The sequence below is a fragment of the Labrus mixtus genome, chromosome 10 (assembly GCF_963584025.1).
Source record: "Labrus mixtus chromosome 10, fLabMix1.1, whole genome shotgun sequence".
Classification (NCBI taxonomy): Eukaryota; Metazoa; Chordata; class Actinopteri; order Labriformes; family Labridae; genus Labrus; species Labrus mixtus.
This window is the reverse complement of record NC_083621.1, coordinates 2,422,370-2,430,850: the sequence shown is the minus strand read 5'-3', so window position 1 is coordinate 2,430,850 and position 8,481 is coordinate 2,422,370.

Sequence of the window (8,481 nt, the reverse complement as noted above, 5' to 3'; positions counted from 1 at the left end):
ATTTCTGAGACGCCGGAAAACCGACCCTCTTCCTACTACCACATGTACCTCGCAGCTCAGAGGAGGAAACGGGCCCGGGCTGCGCTGATACGTTTTTTTGAAGCGACAGGAGGCCATTAAGAATCATGACATATAGCGCTCCACTTCCTTGTTTGAGCACGGTTGCGTTCACATCCCACTGCAGACTGTACTCGAGTACACATGAATCATGCCCAAGACCACCTCTTCTAGTCTATTATTAACGTGTCAAGTTTGTAAAAGTTTATGTAGCAACAAAAATGTAAATAACATATTAGAGGTAAGATACAATCAGAACCAACACCAACACAGCTTCCCCATCACAAGACGCATTAACTAGATGTGATGTAAACCGTATACAAACTCAAAATTCATACATCTTCACAGATAAACCTACAAGGATGTTCTATCACACAGAAATCATTATTCTGAAGTGTCTTAACTCCATCAAAGTGCAAATGTATAGCCTTCAATGTTGTAGTTTCCGTCTTCTTATTTTTACTCCTGTTTTGTCTTTCTGTCACTTGTTGTGTTTGTCATGTTATTGCATCACCTAATAAAAAAAGAAAGTACTCCATACATGTGCATGATCATATTTTAGGGAGGAAGCGCTCATCTGTGCAACGACACAAACATGAACACTGCGATAATGTTAGCAAAGAGAGTATTTATTTTTATACAGAGATCTAGCTTTACTTGTTCTAACGCTCTAAGAAGGACTGAGCTTTTAGAAATAAGACGAGAGTGAACGGGACAGCGTGGCTGACTGAGTGATGATTGACCGCACACGAGGCTGTTTGGTGTGGAAAAAGAAGATATCTCACTCAGATATCTCACATTTTGTTTCTGTCAGATTTCTAAAGCATTAAGAGTTTTATCTGTCCAACAAGCTAATTACAGATTTAATAGAATTAAAGATTATAATTATTTGGAGAACACATGCGACATCCAGCATTTATTACACTGCATCTATCTCTGGTTATGTAGTCTTTTCAGAATCTTTGTGCAGTCACTGAAAATATGACGTAGCAAGATGAAGCTTGTTTTTGTTAAAATCAATAAAATTATATTCACAAATAAAATGTGCCGGGTTAATAATTGCAACATATTTGACGTTTTCCTGAGCTCACTGTAATGATTGAAAACTTCTGTTTCTACTCAATCACTTTCTTAAATACCTATATAGCCAAATACCTTTTTCTAATAGCATTATATTCTTATAATTAAAGGATGATTGTAGCCATTCATGGCTGGATTTATCTGTCTTCAGCCCATCTCACTCGTCTTCACAGCTCTTGCGCTTGCTCCGTTGATGATGCTTTTCTATCCTCCACCAAATCTAACGCTCTACTGATGTTGGTACCACTGCTGCCACCCTCCACCTCCACCTCCACCACCACCGCCGCTCGCCCCATCTGTCTTTTTTTCTATTTCTATCTCTCTCTCTGTCTGGGACTCGGTCTCAAGGTTGACTGGGAATTGTTAATAGAAGGACCCACCAGCTCTTTGTTTCGAGGCAACGGCAGAAAACAAAGCACTTTAACTCAAAAACCATCAGGGGCCACATCGATATTGATTTTCTTGGCAGGACACACTTATCTATATATTGGTCTCCATTAGGGCTAACAGATAGGTTAGGGCACCACTCTAAACAGAAGCACATCAGCCTTCAAGTAAAGATGAAATTGGGTCCAGTGTCAATTTATCTTGTATTACTGCTCAATTGGGGCAACAGGGGGCAATAGAGTCACTGACACTGTAAGTAACAGAAGCCTCGAGGGGTTTCAGTCTTGTGTCACTTTTGGAGGTGAATAAATATTCTTGATTGGTGCACTTAGCTCAAATTAACACAGACATACCTATCATTAATACGCCATTCAAACTCAGCTAAACTGATCATGCAGTGGAATCAACACCTCCTGAAAAAGGAGCGGACTCAAGCCGAACATTTTGACCCTCATGAGGGTTAAATGAATGACAGTTGTTGCCACATTAACTTAAATCGTCTCCACATTTCACTGTTTTGACTTACAGACTGCTAACAGAGACAAAGAAAAAGATAGCCCATGTCCTTTGAATCCATCAAAGTAGACTTTAGGAAAAGCTAGGTAATGTTGTTGTATTTGGTCCCCCCTAGCTAAGGTTCCAGTTCAGCGTTCAGGTGTATTAAATAGGGGTGGTGACCTAGTCTCAATGCAGATCGCCCATTGACGATCTATCTCCCTTCCTCGCTACAAATACACACAAATAATATTCAATCCAGATCATCAAGAAGAGGGGATTTTCTTTAACAGAATCAAAACCACAACGTTGTGAATAATGGCTGTTTTGGTCTTTTACTATACCTCCCTCCATCCCATTGTCCAAGCAGCCCAACAGTTTCTGCAGACGGCTGTTCCTCATGAGTCTGGTTCTGCTCCAGGTTTCTGCCTCTTAAAGGATGTCTTTCCTCTCCAAATGTTGCTTAGTGGTGCTCATCATGTGGGTCACCACCCCAAACTGGATGGAAGGGGAAATGAACATGAAGATAAGCTAAACGTTATTGTCCAAGTGGGAAATTTGCCTTGGACTACACCGTGCTCTGACGCAGTAACCAACATGTAAATATATCAGACTGTAGCTATAGGCCAATTTCCAGCTGTATCCCCTTGGTAGGTGTGTGGTACACATGTATACACATCCAATGAGGATGAGAGCTTTACTGTTTGCTTCAGATGTAAATACTTTTAGAAAGTCTTGTTAAAGGGTTTGGGCGAGGGGCTGAACGTGACAATTGTGGTTTTCAACTTTCTGAGGAATGGAAGATTACAGGCAATTCTTTAAAAAAAAGTCTGAAACGTACACGAGTAACAGTGTCACCATTCCTTCTCTATTAGCCGATTCTGTCGTTTTCTGCCAGATGGGGTTAGCTTTGCTTTATCGCTCACGCCTCCGTCTCAGCCCGGAGGACAGCTGATGAGGGCTAAAGAGGGAATTAGCTACCCACTCAAAGGCTTTGCTCTGATCCTTCAGGTCAGTGTTTGGTCCCTCCAGCTCTCGGGCAGGACAGGGTAACACTAGTTTGGGAGGATTTGGGTAGATTTAAAATCCAAAGAGGAGGGGGTCTAATGCATGTACTGCCCATAGACACATGAGCCAGAGTCTATGGATGCACCACAGAGGAGGGAAAGTCCCAGATGTGGGTGCTCCCATGGTAGTTTTGTCTCCTGAGGGGCAGTTGGGGGGGAGATACTTTATTTGAAGCAGCAGCCAATCGCAATGCTTACCATTACATAACGTTCAAAAATTCATTCCAATTGCTACAGTTTACATTCTCACTTCTCCACACGATCACCAGAAAACGGCACAGGATCAGAATCAATGCACTTTGAAAAGGAGAACTGGGATACTATATTCATGGGGCTTTTTGGTTTGAGTCTGGACTGGTTGATCCAGCAGATGGCGATGGCGCACAGGGAAAAACAATTTCATGCATTGTCATTTAGAAACTGTGACATTTGCAGTAGTAGCAGCAGTGAATCAGAAATGAATTACTCTTCAGTAAATCACATGTGAAAACACATCTTCATCCCTTAATACTTAAGTTTACTCAGTTAATGTGAGGAATGTTAAACACCTAAAGGATGTAATGTAAACTACAGCTGACTACAATGGATGGGATTACCTCGGCTTTGACCGTCTTGTGGCAGATCTTATTTATCTGTCTGTCTACAAGAGTGAAAAACTAATTAAATACAAATCAAGTCAAATTCAGATAATTGTTGCAACAACTTTGTGAAGCTTCTTTTTCTTGCATGTTCAGCAACACTGATCCAAACTGACACTTTCACACTTGCAGAAAACTCCTGATATTTCCAGGAGGAGCTATATGTGTGAATGCAAACAGCATTCGGACTTCAGACCCCTGGTACTTTTGGCGCAGTGAGTCCGAGTGAGCTGATGTGAGAACGCAGCAGGATATTCTCCTGAAATGATCGAAATATTTGCAGGAGTGCAGATGTGAAAATGGCTAAAGTGATACTATCACAAAGTCTTTACAGCAACTTGTGCGGACATTAATGTGCAGGATGAACAACATTCTCAGCATGTCCCACTTCTTGTGGTTGATTATTCATATATCGGATGCAGTGGTTGGTTTCTGTATGACTTAATAATTAAATAAAGATTCAAATCATGGTATTAAAGCCAGCCTGGAATGGGCTAACTGAGATTCCAGCTGTGAAGTATCAATAACAAATATGTCACCAATAGTCAATAATTCTGTTTCATAATCCAAATCCTGCATTGAGTTCAACTGATACTGTCATGATTTGGTTTCTTATTTTCAGAGTTTAGGTTTTCTTGTTGTTTTTAGTTCTCATTCTTGTCTGATGGTGTTGTTTCCCTTGTGTGTTTTCTAGGTTAGTGTTTCATGTGTTATTTTTGTAACTTCATATCCGAGTGTTTCTTTATGTTCTAGTTTGTTTTGTTTCATTCTTGAGTTCTGTGTGTCTTCAGTGTTTCATGTATTTTAGTTTGTAGTTGTCCTCAGTGTTGTGTCCATTCCATCCTCTGTGTGTTTCCCTCCAGTGTGATTGTCTTCACCTGTGTCATTAGTCTCACCTGTGTTTGATTACCCCATGTCTATTTAGTCTCTGTGTTTCTTCCCTTCTGTGTCGGTTCATTGTTTGTTGTTGGTATGTCAGTGTTTGCTCGTGCTCCTCTGTGGCTCCCTGTTTTTGATCCCTGTGTTTTTTGTTGAGCTTTTGGAATTAAGTTTTGTTGCCTTTGGCCTTTTCGTTTAATTAAATATTTTTGGTTTCTGCACTTGAGTCCGCCTCCCATGTTTTCCAGCCGTCCGTAACGGATGCTGTACAATAACAACAGCTGCGTTCTGTTCACGTGTTCTCCTGAGTGTGAACGACTCGACTGATACTGAAAACAACTTATAGAATCCAGCTCGGATATGCTGTAGACCTTGTATGGCAACATTCTCACATTCTCTGCAGTTAAATGTGACACAACGAGAGGTGTGTAAGTCTGTCATAACACGCTAATCAATCAATTTCCTGTCCAACCATTCCTAAATGACAAAATGACACTGTTGTTTGTTTCAACACTTTGCTTGAGGTTTTTTAATTTTGCAACAATCACCGTCCTGCTGCCTGTTGCAGTTACATTTTTGATGTGATTTTACGTCATGTCTTAATCATAATAATAAGTTTATTAGGTATAGCACCTTTTCACAGAGTGAGGTCACAAAGTGCTCTACAGAATATGATCATACCAGTCAAAACAACAATAACAATCATGAAAGAAAAACAACACTTTAAAAGTCACAATAAAGCGACTCGAATAAATGTGTTCAAAAGCAAATTGGAAAAGAGTCTTAAGAAGCTTTTTAAAAAACATCAACCGAAGCTGCCGAGCGAAAGTGCAGGGGGGAGAGTTTCAAAAGTGTCTGAGCCACAAATTCAACGCACAACACATTTAGTTTTCAATCTGACACGAGGGACAACAACTCTATGAGAACATAAAGACTAGACAGATAGAACTCACACTAAACTTTACAGATGCACCCATCCACCTTTTTTCAGATGCACATGTACCGATACGGATTCCGATCTTTAATTATCATAACTAATAGTGTTATTGTTGTTGTTGTTGTTGTTGTTATGTGCTACTCAAAGCTGAGGTAAACCCGGCATTGCATTGTACTGGCTTTACATACAAACAGGAAGCAGCAACAGCTGTCAGGTTTTTCAAATTAAATCTTTTAAAATGAATTGTAAGAGTTGTACTCATCGCGTCTGAACGTCGTCATGGAGACGACTTGTGGACACTTCTTACTGTTCAGTCTGAACGTCTTCAAAGTGAGACTGTAGGAGCTGAGAATGTTCGGCGGCGTCAGTCCGATATCCGGTACGTACATTTCGGCAATATCGAACCCGATACCGATATCAGACTGGATCGGTCCCATCTCTACTAAACTGATGGTATCATTCCATTGCCTCGTTCAATGGGAACGAAGGCCATTTTCATTTAGGAATGCTTTGTCGTCACTGCTTCATAACTGGTGACATAACCAACAAGGTGATGACATACAGACTTGAGTAAAACGAAACCACTTGCTGATTCAAATCACAGCTGTCTGAATATGACCACATGCTGTATTTGATTTTTTACATACTTTAGTAATCCCACTGTGTTATTGAGAGACATGCTTCTCACACACAATGCACTGGACCAGACCTGTGGACATAATGGAGAGATGTCAGAGTGGGGCTGCTACACAGAGCTGTTGGGGGTTTGGTGCCTTGCTCAAGGCTACCTCGATAAATGACCTGGCACCTCTTCAACAACCAGACCAACTTCCATACTTTGAGTTTGTATATTTATTATCTAATCTTCTGACTACTCAAAGAACTTGTACACCGCAGGTCACACTTACACATCCTCACCCTGATGGTAGAGGCTGCTGGGTAAAGAGTCCATCAGTATTAACTAATCCCATTCATACACCTTTGACAAAGCAGCGGGAGCAACTTGGGGTTAAGTGTCTTGCCCAAGGACACATTGGACATGTTGCTGCAGGAGCTGGGGACCGAACCCTCTACATTCCGGTTGTGAGACGACCGACTCTACCAACTGAGCCGCAGCCGCCCCTGTGGTCCGCACTGGGACCTGAACCTGCGACCTCCCCGGTTCCCAACCCAAAGTCCCTACACACTACTGCCGCCCCATACATGTGACAAAAAGGAGAAAACTATGTTTGAGGAAAGCTTTTAAACAGCAGACATGTTAAGCTGTCACAGCAGAGATGTAACTCACCTGTGTGCATTCCATAAGTTAAGCCTAAAGGGTGTTGCTAATGCTCACCGGTTACATCAACAAGTCACAGAAACAAAGCAGTAAACCGGTTCAGCACTTGTGATTTTGATTTTCAAATCGATTCACGATTCATTGGTCCACGGATTCTACGTCAATTTTTTCGAATGAAAATTTCAGAAGATAAATGTCTTGATTTTCATAAAACAATATATTTTTTTCCCCCACCTCTACTAACACTCCAATAACAATTAATTTACAAATTTAGAATCCTAACATTATAAACAGAGAGCAGTAATTGTGTCTTTGTTGTCTCCACTGAAGATCTTTGTGCAGCCTGGCTCCGAGCCCTGAGGTCCGCCCCTATAGGTTTCTGCAACATCCCAAAACAAAGTTCTGCTCGTCTCTCAGTCGGCCTTTTGGCCACTTTAAATACAGTGATTGCATGTTTTATATTTTCTATCTCAGCAGTGGTTTTTATGAAGTTAGCGACCTGCACTGGCATCTTGATCACTTTTAAATGTACTGTGTTCCTCTTATTGCAGCTTCTACTGTGCAGTGTACTTCAGGTTTCTAATGAGTAAGAATCCTGCATTAGTATCTCTATTGTGTAGCTATTGTGTATTCTATATTGTCTCTTATCAAGCAATGCATATTATTGTCCTCCTGTTATTTGTTGTGTAAGGCCTCCATACATACAATAGATCATTTTAAAAAACATATTCATTGTATATGCGAGCAGGATATCATCATCATCATCAACCTTTATTTAAGTTCTCGGAGAGATCATTGAGGGCGACCCTCATTTAAAATGATGCCGAGAAAACATAAATGATAAACAACGAGAAATGAGATAAAGCTACTACAGAAAATAAAAGCAATAAAAGAGCAATAAGAACAATAAAATATATAAACTAAAATAATTTAAAAGCTTGAAATGACTACAGTGATAAGTCAGCAATTAAAATCAAATAAAACAGTTACAGTCAGGTATTTAAAAATAATATTTCTAAAGTTTCCATAAGGGAGAAAAGTGCTCAAGTTCAGGTCCTGGTGTAAAATGTTCCAGGAGTTTGCAGCACTAACACTAAAAGCAGTTTTCCCCAGGTCAGTCCTGACATGAGGAACCTGGAGAAGCAGCCTCTCACTCGAGCGGGTTAAACATGGAGCAGGGTTCAGATGTAACAAGGAGGTGATATATGATGGGAGCTTTCCAGTAAGGGCTTTATAGATCAAAAGATGCCAGTGGTTATTGTGTCTCTCAGTGAGGGAGGGCCAACTAACTTTATTATGAAGAATGAAGTGGTGAGTCATGTAGCTATCACCGGTGATGAATCTAATCGCAGCATGGTAAGGGCTTCAGCGTAGTGGAAGAGGCATGCCTGTCGATCACGTCACCTGATTGTTCTCAACAATGTATCAACATTTTACGATGTAGTTTATGTGCTTTGTGAAGTCAGGTGTGTTTCCTTACTGTCCTCTGTTGAGTGGAGTTTTATTGTTTAGTCTTGCGTCACTTTGGGAATGGGATGGGAATTAGAAAATATGATGATTCATATCTCGCCCTCGGCTTCACCTGTAGCCTACAAGTGGTAAAATAAAGAGAGACACTCTTTTCTTTTTGTCACATTCTACCTGAGATAGTTTTTTCTGCAG